Source organism: Bombina bombina, chromosome 12 (genome assembly GCF_027579735.1).
Source record: "Bombina bombina isolate aBomBom1 chromosome 12, aBomBom1.pri, whole genome shotgun sequence".
Taxonomy (NCBI): domain Eukaryota; kingdom Metazoa; phylum Chordata; class Amphibia; order Anura; family Bombinatoridae; genus Bombina; species Bombina bombina.
Window position 1 is genome coordinate 133,026,585 of NC_069510.1, and position 12,768 is coordinate 133,039,352.

At 43.0% G+C, this 12,768-nt stretch overlaps 1 protein-coding gene across 1 annotated transcript in view; it reads left to right on the plus strand.

Moving 5' to 3' along the window:
• MEGF9 (multiple EGF like domains 9) overlaps window positions 1-12,768 on the plus strand; it is a 217,202-nt gene that overhangs the window by 68,653 nt on the left and 135,781 nt on the right. The gene's annotated exons all lie outside the window — the stretch shown is intronic.

Sequence of the window (12,768 nt, forward strand, 5' to 3'; positions counted from 1 at the left end):
GACAGTAACGGTTTTGTTTTAAAACGTTTTTTGTGCTTTGTTGATAAGTTTAAGCCTGTTTAACATGTCTGTGCCTTCGGATAAGCTATGTTCTATATGTATGAAAGCCAATGTGTCTCCCCATTTAAATTTATGTGATAATTGTGCCATAGCGTCCAAACAAAGTAAGGACAGTACTGCCACAGATAATGAAATTGCCCAAGATGATTCCTCGGATGAGGGGAGTAAACATGATACTACATCATCTCCTACTGTGTCTACACCAGTTTTGCCCACACAGGAGGCCCCTAGTACATCTAGTGCGCCAATGCTTATTACCATGCAACAATTAACGGCTGTAATGGATAACTTCATAGCAAATATTTTATCCAAAATGCCTACTTATCAGAGAAAGCGCAATTGCTCTGTTTTAAACACTGAAGAGCAGGAGGGCGCTGATGATAATTGTTCCGTCATACCCTCACACCAATCTGAAGGGGCCATGCGGGAGGTTTTGTCAGATGGGGAAATTTCAGATTCAGGAAAAATTTCTCAACAAGCTGAACCTGATGTTGTGACATTTAAATTAGAACATCTCCGCGCGCTGCTTAAGGAGGTGTTATCTACTCTGGATGATTGTGACAACTTGGTCATTCCAGAGAAATTATGCAAGATGGACAAGTTCCTAGAGGTTCCGGTGCACCCCGACGCTTTTCCTATACCCAAGCGGGTGGCGGACATAGTAAATAAGGAGTGGGAAAAGCCCGGCATACCTTTTGTCCCCCCCCCCCCCTATATTTAAGAAATTATTTCCTATGGTCGACCCCAGAAAGGACTTATGGCAGACAGTCCCTAAGGTCGAGGGGGCAGTTTCTACTCTAAATAAACGCACTACTATTCCTATCGAAGATAGTTGTGCTTTCAAAGATCCTATGGATAAAAAATTGGAGGGTTTGCTTAAAAAGATTTTTGTACAGCAAGGTTACCTTCTACAACCCATTTCGTGCATTGTTCCTGTCACTACAGCAGCGTGGTTCTGGTTCGAGGAACTAGAAAACTCGCTTAGTAGAGAGACTCCATATGAGGAGGTTATGGACAGAGTTCACGCACTTAAGTTGGCTAACTCTTTTATTTTAGATGCCGCTTTGCAATTAGCTAGATTAGCGGCGAAAAATTCAGTATTTGCTATCGTGGCGCGCAGAGCGCTTTGGCTAGAGTCTTGGTCAGCGGATGTGTCATCCAAGACAAAATTGCTTAACATCCCTTTCAAAGGTAAAACTCTATTTGGACCAGAATTGAAAGAGATTATTTCAGACATCACTGGGGGAAAGGGTCACGCCCTTCCACAAGATAGACCTTTCAAGGCCAAAAATAAGTCTAATTTTCGTTCCTTTCGCAATTTCAGGAACGGACCGGCCTCTAATTCTGCATCCTCTAAGCAAGAGGGTAATGCCTCACAACCCAAACCAGCCTGGAAACCGATGCAAGGCTGGAACAAGGGTAAGCAGGCCAAGAAGCCTGCCGCTGCTAACAAAACAGCATGAAGGAGTAGCCCCCGATCCGGGACCGGATCTAGTGGGGGCAGACTCTCTCTCTCTCTCTCTTTGCTCAGGCTTGGGCAAGAGATGTTCAGGATCCCTGGGCGCTAGAAATAGTTTCTCAGGGTTATCTCCTGGAATTCAGGGAACTACCCCCAAGGGGAAGGTTCCACATGTCTCACTTATCCTCAAACCAAATAAAGAGACAGGCGTTCTTACATTGTGTAGAAGACCTGTTAAAGATGGGAGTGATACACCCAGTTCCAATAAAGGAACAAGGAATGGGATTTTATTCCAATCTGTTCGTAGTTCCCAAAAAAGAGGGAACTTTCAGACCAATTTTGGATTTGAAGATCCTAAACAAATTTCTCAGGGTACCATCGTTCAAGATGGAAACCATTCGAACGATTCTACCCACTATCCAGGAAAGTCAATTTATGACTACCGTGGATCTAAAGGATGCGTACCTACATATTCCTATCCACAAAGAACATCATCAGTTCCTAAGGTTTGCTTTTCTGGACAAGCATTACCAGTTTGTGGCCCTCCCATTCGGGTTAGCCACTGCTCCAAGGATTTTCACAAAGGTACTAGGGTCCCTTCTAGCGGTTCTAAGACCGAGGGGCATTGCAGTAGTACCTTACTTGGACGACATTCTAATACAAGCGTCGTCCCTGTCAAAAGCAAAGGCTCATACAGACATCGTTCTGGCCTTTCTCCGATCACACGGATGGAAGGTGAACATAGAAAAAAGTTCTCTGTCTCCGTCGACAAGAGTTCCCTTCTTGGGAACAATAATAAGATTCCTTAGAAATGAGGATTTTTTTCTGACAGAGGTCAGAAAATCAAAACTTCTAAGCTCTTGTCAAGTTCTTCATTCTGTTCCTCGTCCTTCCATAGCGCAGTGCATGGAAGTAGTAGGGTTGATGGTTGCAGCAATGGACATAGTTCCTTTTGCACGAATTCATCTAAGACCATTACAACTGTGCATGCTCAGACAGTGGATTGGGGACTATACAGACTTGTCTCCAATGATTCAAGTAGATCAGAAGACCAGAGATTCACTCTGTTGGTGGCTGACCCTGGACCATCTGTCCCAGGGAATGAGCTTCCGCAGACCAGAGTGGGTCATTGTCACGACCGACGCCAGTCTAGTGGGCTGGGGCGCGGTCTGGGAATCCCTGAAAGCTCAGGGTCTATGGTCTCGGGAAGAGTCTCTTCTCCCGATAAACATTCTGGAACTGAGAGCGATATTCAATGCTCTCAGGGCTTGGCCTCAACTAGCAAAGGCCAGATTCATAAGGTTCCAATCAGACAACATGACGACCGTTGTGTATATCAATCATCAGGGGGGAACAAGGAGTTCCCTGGCGATGAAAGAAGTGACCAAAATAATTCAATGGGCGGAGGATCACTCCTGCCACCTATCTGCGATCCACATTCCAGGTGTGGAAAACTGGGAAGCGGATTTTCTGAGTCGTCAGACATTCCATCTGGGAGAGTGGGAACTCCACCCGGAGATCTTTGCCCAGTTGACGCAACTATGGGGCATTCCAGATATGGATCTGATGGCGTCTCGTCAGAACTTCAAGGTTCCTTGCTACAGGTCCAGATCCAGGGATCCCAAGGCGACTCTAGTCGATGCACTAGTAGCGCCTTGGACCTTCAACCTAGCTTATGCGTTTCCACCGTTTCCTCTCATTCCCAGGCTGGTAGCCAGGATCAAACAGGAGAGGGCCTCAGTGATCTTGATGGCGCCTGCGTGGCCACGCAGGACTTGGTATGCAGACCTGGTGAATATGTCATCGGTTCCACCATGGAAGCTACCTTTGAGACAGGACCTTCTTGTTCAGGGTCCATTCGAACATCCAAATCTGGTCTCCCTCCAGCTGACGGCTTGGAGATTGAACGCTTGATTCTATCAAAGCGTGGGTTTTCAGATTCTGTGATAGATACTCTGGTTCAGGCCAGAAAACCGGTAACTAGAAAGATTTACCATAAAAATATGGAAAAGATATATCTGTTGGTGTGAATCCAAAGGATTCCCATGGAATAAGATAAAAATTCCTAAGATTCTCTCCTTTCTACAAGAAGGTTTGGAGAAAGGGATTATCTGCAAGTTCTCCAAAGGGACAGATCTCTGCTTTATCTGTCTTACTACACAAAAGACTGGCAGCTGTGCCAGATGTTCAAGCATTTGTTCAGGCTCTGGTTAGGATCAAGCCTGTTTACAGACCTTTGACTCCTCCCTGGAGTCTAAATCTAGTTCTTTCAGTTCTTCAAGGGGTTCCGTTTGAACCTTTACATTCCATAGATATTAATTTACTATCTTGGAAAGTTTTGTTTTTGGTTGCAATTTCTTCTGCTAGAAGAGTTTCAGAGTTATCTGCTCTGCAGTGTTCTCCGCCCTATCTGGTGTTCCATGCAGATAAGGTGGTTTTGCGTACTAAGCCTGGTTTTCTTCCAAAGGTTGTTTCTAACAAAAATATTAACCAGGACTATGAACGCCTTAAAAGAAAAGGCAAACCCAACCCACAACATCTCTGTTTGTAACGCTGCATCGCCTTTTGAATGTTGAATTTTGCTTGATGTACAATATGTAAAAATAACAAATAAAAAAAAAAAAAAAAAAAAAAAAAAAAAAAAAAAAAAAAAATATTAACCAGGAGATAGTTGTACCTTCTTTATGTCCGAATCCAGTTTCAAAGAAGGAACGTTTGTTACACAATTTGGATGTAGTCCGTGCTCTAAAATTCTATTTAGAGGCTACAAAAGATTTCAGACAAACATCTTCCTTGTTTGTTGTTTATTCTGGTAAAAGGAGAGGTCAAAAAGCGACTTCTACCTCTCTTTCCTTTTTGGTTTAAAAGCATCATCCGATTGGCTTATGAGACTGCCGGACGGCAGCCTCCTGAAAGAATCACAGCTCACTCCACTAGGGCTGTGGCTTCCACATGGGCCTTCAAGAACGAGGCTTCTGTTGACCAGATATGTAAGGCAGCGACTTGGTCTTCACTGCACACTTTTGCCAAATTTGATACTTTTGCTTCTTCGGAGGCTATTTTTGGGAGAAAGGTTTTGCAAGCCGTGGTGCCTTCCATTTAGGTGACCTGATTTGCTTCCTCCCTTCATCCGTGTCCTAAAGCTTTGGTATTGGTTCCCACAAGTAAGGATGACGCCGTGGACCGGACACACCAATGTTGGAGAAAACAGAATTTATGCTTACCTGATAAATTACTTTCTCCAACGGTGGGTCCACGGCCCGCCCTGGTTTTTTTAATCAGGTCTGATGAATTATTTTCTCTAACTACAGTCACCACGGTACCATATGGTTTCTCCTATATATATATTTCCTCCTGTCCGTCGGTCGAATGACTGGGGTGGGCGGAGCCTAGGAGGGACTATATGGCCAGCTTTGCTGGGACTCTTTGCCATTTCCTGTTGGGGAAGAGATATCCCACAAGTAAGGATGACGCCGTGGACCGGACACACCGTTGGAGAAAGTAATTTTATCAGGTAAGCATAAATTCTGTTTTTGGTTAAAATATTTTGCGAATCAGGACAAGTAGATTGTCACGAGGGACAAGTAGATAGGGCTCCTGCTTTAGTCCCTTGGACAAGTAGTTTTTTTGTTTTTTTTATTTCCACACCCCTGCGATGTATAGCTTTTCTTATTTTTTTTTTTTTTTAATAACATTGTGCTGATTTTTTAGACTCCTGTCCAAGCCCCAAAGTTTTAGATGTATACTGATGTCTACAGATTCCTGCGGCTCCAGTTTCTGTAAATGGTCTTTCTTTCTAATAACACGGTGAGTCCATGGATCATCATAATTACTAATATCATTCCTGACCTGCAGGAGGAGGCAGAGGACCACAGCAAAGGTGTTAAATACTACTCTTACCCACAACCCCCTGTCATTCTCTTTGCTTGTAGTTGCAATGAGGTGGTAAAGTTAGGTGTCTGATTCTTCAATCAAAAGTTTATTTTTAAAGCAGAAAAGGTTTGTTCTGTGGTTTAGCCGTAGTCCACTTCAGTCTCTTCAGTAGAGCAGTGGTGGCTTTTAAGCTTTTGGGAACTTGGGGGGTATAATCCCCTCTGTGCCTCCCAGGTTGTTGATGCTGCCCTTTTTAGTAAAAGACTATGTAGGTTTACTTAGTCTTTTTTTCTGTATTTACAGGTCCATGTTAGGAAGGAACCCTTTCAAACCTAGTGTGCTGCCAGGCAGTCTGTGATGGAGGTAAGTGCTATTTTTATTTTTCTGAGAAGAGCACAGAAAAGTTTTAGCACTTATGGGGTTAATTTGAAATATTAATCCTGCTTATGTGCAGGATTTTTTTTATTAAGGCAGAATTTGTCTTCTTTATGTGGGGCACTGTGTGAGGATGGCTCTGTTAAGAGTGCTATTTAGCTCTCTTTATATTATGCTTTTTTTATCTGCTTAATGTGTTTCAGCATTAAGGTGTTTTCTGTTTTTTTTCTTCCACTTTAACTCAGCGGTTGTTTTTGGAGCGTGTCGCGCTCTGTTCCTCCCGGGGGCTGTTTGTAGTGTTTAGTTTCATCCCGGCCGGGAGGTGGTGAGGCACGCCCACGATGGGTGGAGTTTCCGTGGCGCGAGTTTTCCTGCGTTCTTCCCTTAATCCTTAGGAGCTGCTGTGGTGAGGACGTCTTGTTGGCTGCGGTCTGCTTGTTAGTGTGTGCGGTCCGGGTGCTGTATTTTCTTGGAGTCAAGATTGATTTGCTTGTTCCGGTTGGAGGAGGTCAGGTAAGCACCTCAGCAAGGTTTTGTGGAGGTGTGCTGCAGGGGTCCTGGGTACATTGTTCACTGTTAAAATACTTTTTTTTATTTTTTCTTAAAGTGATCACGGATTTTATTTTTAATAAAAAAAAAAAACAATTTTTTATTTTTTTTTTATTTTGGAATTGTGTGCTTGAGATGGACCAAGAGGACTTGCAGGCTGTTACTTGTTCTCTGTCTAGATCAGAGCTTTCCAAACTTTTCATGTTGGTGACACACTTTGTAGACCTACATCATTTCGCGACACAGTAATTTAGTTGTACTAGCAAAAAGGAGGTTAAACTAACTTGTTTTAAGAGATACGGACACATACATAAATTATATAATAACAAAATGTATTTACAAGAACACTATGTATGTGCAAGAATTAAAAAACATGTTTAATAACACCAATGGCTACTTACTATTTTAATGGGATGTATGAGGTTGATGAGATGAACACAGTTTCGGAATATTTGGTGTAATATTAGATAAAGACACTCACATTTCATCATCAAGCATTTTTAAGCTTCTACTTCCTATCCATATATCAAGGACAGGAGCAGCAATGCTCTACTGAGAGCTAGTTGCAAAGAAATCCCTCTGACTTCTGACTTCAGCTCAGCGTTTAAGCTGCCGCCCTCAGAGCTCTGTGAGTCCGACTGACTACTGCCCGCACTGCAAACACACTGCTGTCACACTCACTAGCTACACTTGCAGTCACGAGCCAATTAAGGAGACTACACGTGCAGTCAGGAGCCAATGTGCCGCCAAATCTGTCAATGGTAATAGTTTCAGTTCCCACTGAGCTGTGCCAATTGGTTAAGATGATCTGTGACCCACTAGGTATCACTCACGTGTCAACCATGTGATATGCGTAGCAAGCAGGTGGAAAGTCAGAAACCAAAAAACAATTTAAAAAAAATAATTTAAATTTAAAAAAATTTGTGCTGAAGCAGGGACACACCTACACACTGCTGCCGACACACTAGTGTGTCCCGACACACAGTTTGGAAAGCACTGGTCTAGATGCTAATGTGGAACCTCCTATCCCTTTTTGTTCCTCATGTGTAGAGAACATTACATTACAGGGATATGCTTTTTGACTCGGAGCCTTCTTTTGCTATGGAGACTGTTGTTCAGGAGTCTCCTGTTCAAGCTGTAACACAGCTTTTTCCCCAATCATCCAAATCTCAATCCTCTTCACATGCAGTGCCCTGCGTTTCATCTCAGGTTGGGTTTTCTTTGCAGGATATGGCTACTCATATATCCTCTGCTGTATCTGAGGCTTTGTCTGCTTTTCCTGTGTTGCAGGGTAAGTGTAAAAGGAGTTCTGATTCTGTTGCAGCTATTTCTAATGTTTACCATAGGAATGAGGTAGAAGATATTTCTGTAGGGTCTGAAGGTGAAATTTCAGTTTCTGATAGTGTGACTCCTTTGGCTGATTCTGAGGTTGTTTCTTTCAGATTTAAGCTGGAGCACCTACGTTTGTTACTCAGGGAGGATTTGGCTACTTTGGATGACTCTGATTCGACGATCATAGTTACTCCCAAGAAGGCTAGTAAACTTAACAAATTCTTTGAGGTTCCTTCTCTGACGGAAGTTTTTCCGGTTCCAGATTGTGTTTCAGAAATTATTGCACGGGAATGGGAGAAGCCTGGAATTCCTTTTTTCTCTTTCTATTTTTAGGAAGATATTTCCTATTGCGGACTCTTTAGGAACAGTCTGCCAAGATTCCTTAAAAGTAGAGGGAGCTATTTCCACTTTAGCTAAGAGAACCACTATTCCTATCGAGGATAGTTATTCTTTTAAGGATCACATGGATAAGAAGTTAGAAGCCTTACTTAAAAAGATGTATGTTTACCAGGGGTTCCAATGGCAACCTGCTGCGTGTATTGCGACACTTAACAGTGTGGCTGCATAGTCTGATTCTATTCAACAAGAATCTCCTCTGGAGAAAATTCAGGATAGAATTACGGCTTTAAAATTGGTTAATTCTTTTATTGCGGATGCTTCTTTACAGGTCATCAAGTTGTGAGCAAAAATTTCCTGCTTTGCTTTTTTGGCGCGCAGGACTTTATGGTTAAAGTCTTGGTCTGGGGATGTATCGCCTAAATCTAAGCTTTTATCCATTTCTTATAAAGGGAAGACCTTGTTTGGCTGAAATTATTTCTGATATCACTGGAGGGAAGGGTCATTCTCTTCCTCAGGATAGGAGAAATAAACAGAAGGGGGTCGTCTGAGTAATTTTGTTCCTTTCGTAAATTCTCTGGTAAGTCCTCGTCGTCCTCCTCCTCCTCCAAGCAGGATCAGTCCAAGCCCTCTTGGAAGTCCAATCAGTCCTGGAGCAAGGGGAAGCAATCTAAGAAGCCTACTACTGACTCAAAGTCAACATGAAGGGTCTGCCCCCGATCTGGGAATGGATCGCGCGGGGGGCAGGCTTTCTTTGTTTGCTCAAGCCTGGGTAAAGGATGTTCCAGGTTTCATCTGTCAAGGTTATCTGTAAACCAGATAAAGAGAGGCATTATTAAGTTGTGTTCAGGATCTTTCCGACATGGTAGTGATAGTTCCTGTTCAGGAGCAGGGACTAGGTTTCTATTCCAATCTGTTTATTCCAAAAAAGGAGGGAACTTTCAGACCCATCCTGGATCTTAAGTGTGTAAACAAGTTTCTCAGAGTTCCATCTTTCAAGATGGAGACTATTCAGTCAATTCTTCCTCTGGTTCAAGAGGTTCAATTCATGACTACAGTAGATCTGAAGGATGCGTATCTGCATATTCCCATCCACAAGGATCATCACAAGTTTCTGAGATTTGCCTTCCTAGACAAACATTTTCAGTTTGTGGCTCTCCCTTTTGGTATTGCAACACCTCCTAGGGTGTTTTCAAAGGTTCTGGGTGCGTTACTGGCAGTTCTCAGATTGTGTAGGGGGTTGCGGTTGCTCCTTATCTGGACGACATTCTGGTTCAGGCGCCATCTTTTCATCTAGCAAACTCCCACACAGAGTTGTCTTTTCTGCGCTCCCACAGTTGTAAGGTGAATTTAGGAAAAAGTTCTTTGGTTCCGGCTAAAAGAGTGGTATTTTTGGGAACCATTATAGATTCTCTGGAAATGAAGATCTTTTTGACAGAGGCAAGAAAGTAAAAAAATGTTCCATTAATTTCTGGCTCTTCAGTCCTCTCCTCGGCTGTCGGTAGCCCAGTGTATGGAGATTATTGGTCTGATGGTTTCAGTCATGGACATTATTCAGTTTGCTCGGTTCCATCTCAGATCTCTGCAGTTATACATGCTGAGACAGTGGAGCGGGGATTATACGGATCTGTCTCCAAAGATTGTTCTAGATCAGGCTGCAAGAGATTCTCTTTAGTGGTGGTTGTCTCAGGAGCGTTTCTCCCAGGGAACCTGTTTTCGCAGGCCTACCTGGGTGATTGTGACCATGGATGCCAGTCTGCTGGGTTGGAGAGTTGTCTGGGGTTTGCTGAAGGCTCTTGGTCTGTGGACTCGGGAGGAATTGGCTCTTCCCATAAATATCCTAGAGTTGAGGGCAATCTTCAATGCTCTTCTGGCTTGGCCTCAGCTTCAACCCAGTTTATCAGGTTTCAGTCGGACAACATTACGACTGTGGCTTACATCAGTCATCAGGGAGGAACTCTGAGTTCCTTGCCATTGATAGAGGTAGCAAAGATTATTCAGTGGGCGGAGGCTCACAATTGTTTATCTGCGATCCACATTCCAGGGGTGGACAATTGGGAAGCGGATTTTTTGAGCAGACTGTCTTTTCATTTGGGGTAGTGGGAGCTTCGTTCAGAGGTGTTTGCCAGTTTGATTCTCAAATGGGGACTTCCGGAGTTGGATCTCATGGCAAACTCCCGAGGTACGGCTTGAGGCCATGGGATCCTCAGGCTGTACTTATAGATGCTCTAGCAGTTCCTTGAAAGTTCAGTCTGGCATACGTGTTTCCTCCGTTTGCCCTTCTTCCTCGGGTCATTGCTCGAATCAGACAGGAGAGGGCGTCAGTAATTCTCATTGCACCGGCGTGGCCTTGCAGGATCTGGTATGCGGATCTGTTGGAGATGTCGTCCTTCCCACCTTGGAGTCTTCCATTGAGGAAGGACCTTCTACTTCAGGGTCCCTTCCTTCATCCAAATCTCGTTTCTCTGAAGCTGACTGCTTGGAGATTGAACGCTCGATTCTATCTAAGTGTGGAGTCTATTATTGAGACTGATTCAAGAGCGTAAGCCTGTGACTAGAAAGATCTATTACAAGATATGGCATTAATATCTGTATTGGTGTGAATCTTGAGGCTACTCTTGTATTAGAGGCAGGATTCCGAGGATTTTCTCCAGGAGGGTCTGGAGAAGGGTTTATCTGCTTGTACCCTGAATGGTCAAATTTCTGCTTTATCTATTCTGTTGCATAAGCGTCTGGCGGATGTGCCAGATGTTCAGTCTTTTTGTCAGGCTTTGGTTAGAATCCAGCCTATGTTTAAGTTTGTGACTCTTCCTTGGAGTCTTAATTTAGTTCTGAGAGTTCAACAGGCTCCATTTGAGCCTATGCATTCTTTGGATATTAAGTTGTTAACCTGGAAGGTTTTGTTTTTGATTGCTATCTCTTCGGCTAGAAAAGTTTCTGTGCTTTCAGCGTTAGTGTGAAGCTCCTTTCCTTATTCATTCTGATAACCTAAAGCAATATGCAGTACCACCTTTTCTTCCGAAGGTTGTTTCAGATATTAATCAAGAAATTGTTGTTCCTTCTTTGTGTCCTAATCCTTCTTCTCATAAGGAACGTTTGTTGCACAATCTTGATGTAGTTCGTGCATTTAAATATTATTTGCTGGCGACTAAGGATTTTCGCCAGTCTTCTTCTTTATTTGTTGTTTGTTCTGGGAAGCGTAAGGGTCAGAAAGCTATGGCTACTTCTTTCTTGCTGGTTGAGGAGTGTTATTCGCTTGGCATATGAGACTGCTGGTTAGCAGCCTCCTGAGAAAATCACGGCCCCCAAGGCAGAACTTGCTGTGATCTGAGATGTCATCGCAGAAAATGCAACATGTCTGCAGAAAGAACAGGACACATGCAAGAACTGTTAGTGCTTTCACTTTGCATTGCTGTTCCACATCAGGCTGTTCTCTTCCATCAGAGCTGTGCTCTGGCTGCACTGTGCAAGTTTGTATTTGTTGACTGGCTCTCAGGGTCTTTTTCAACCCCGCCCCATAGCCTCTCCTGGTCTGCAAAGCTGTGACTTGTGATGTTTTCACTTGATGTTAGACCAAGAGAAAAAAGAAACTATTTATTCAAGAGAAATTTTAAAAAAACTTTATTTTGTCTGCAGCCAATTTGCAATTTTCAGCTGCTGCATTATTCTATAAAATTTTAAAAATTGCTTTATTCTCTAGTTAGTCAACACAGTGCACATTGAGCTGGTGCTGTAGTCTAAATGCATTATTTAAAATTTTATTTTAAAATGACCCGCAGAACATTTTTCATTAAAAAAAAAAAAAAAAAAATCTCATCGCAGAAAGTGAAGAAAAGTTTGGTGTCTGGCATCACGGCTCATTCCATGAGGGTGGTTTCTTCTACTTGGGATTTCAAAAATGGTGCCTCTGTAGATCAGATTTGCAAGGCTGCCACTTGTTCATCTTTACATACTTTTTTCAAAATTTTACAAATTTGATACTTTTGCTTCAGCTGAGGCTGTTTTTGGGAGAAAGGTTCTTCAAGCAGTGGTGCCTTCGATTTAGGCTTACTGTCTTGTCCCTAGCTTTGGGTATTGATTCCCAATAGCATTTATGATGATCCGTGGACTCACCGTGTCATTAGAAAGAAAATGAAAAGAAAATTTATGCTTACCTGTTAAATTTATTTCTTTTTAGACACGATGAGTCCACGGATTTCATCCTTCCTTGTGGGATTTCACCTCCTGGTCAGCAGAAGGAGGCAAAGAGCACCACAGCAGAGCTGCTATATATAGCTCCTCCCTTCCCTCCCACTCCAGTCATTCGACCGAAGTTAGGAAGAGAAAGGAAAAGCCAATGTGCAGAGGTGTCTGAAGTTTACAAAAATAACCTGTCTCAGAGAACAGGGCAGGCCGTGGACTCATTGTGTCTAAAAATAAATACATTTATCTGGTAAGCATAAATTTTCTTTTCTTTTTAAAGACACAATGAGTCCACGGATTTCATCCTTACTTGTGGGATACAATACCAAAGCTAGAGTACACGGATGATAAGGGAGGGACAAGACAGGGAACCAAAACGGAATTCACCACTGCTTGAAGAACCTTTCTCCCAAAAACAGCCTCAGCCGAGGCATAACTATCAAATTTGTAAAATTTAGAAAGTGTGATGAGGCGACCAAGTTGTAGCCTTGCAAATCTGTTCTACAGAAGCTTCATTTTTGAATGCCCATGAGGAAGCAACAGCCCTAGTGGAATGAGCTGTAACTTTCAGGAGGCTGCAGTCCAGCAGTATCATATGCAAA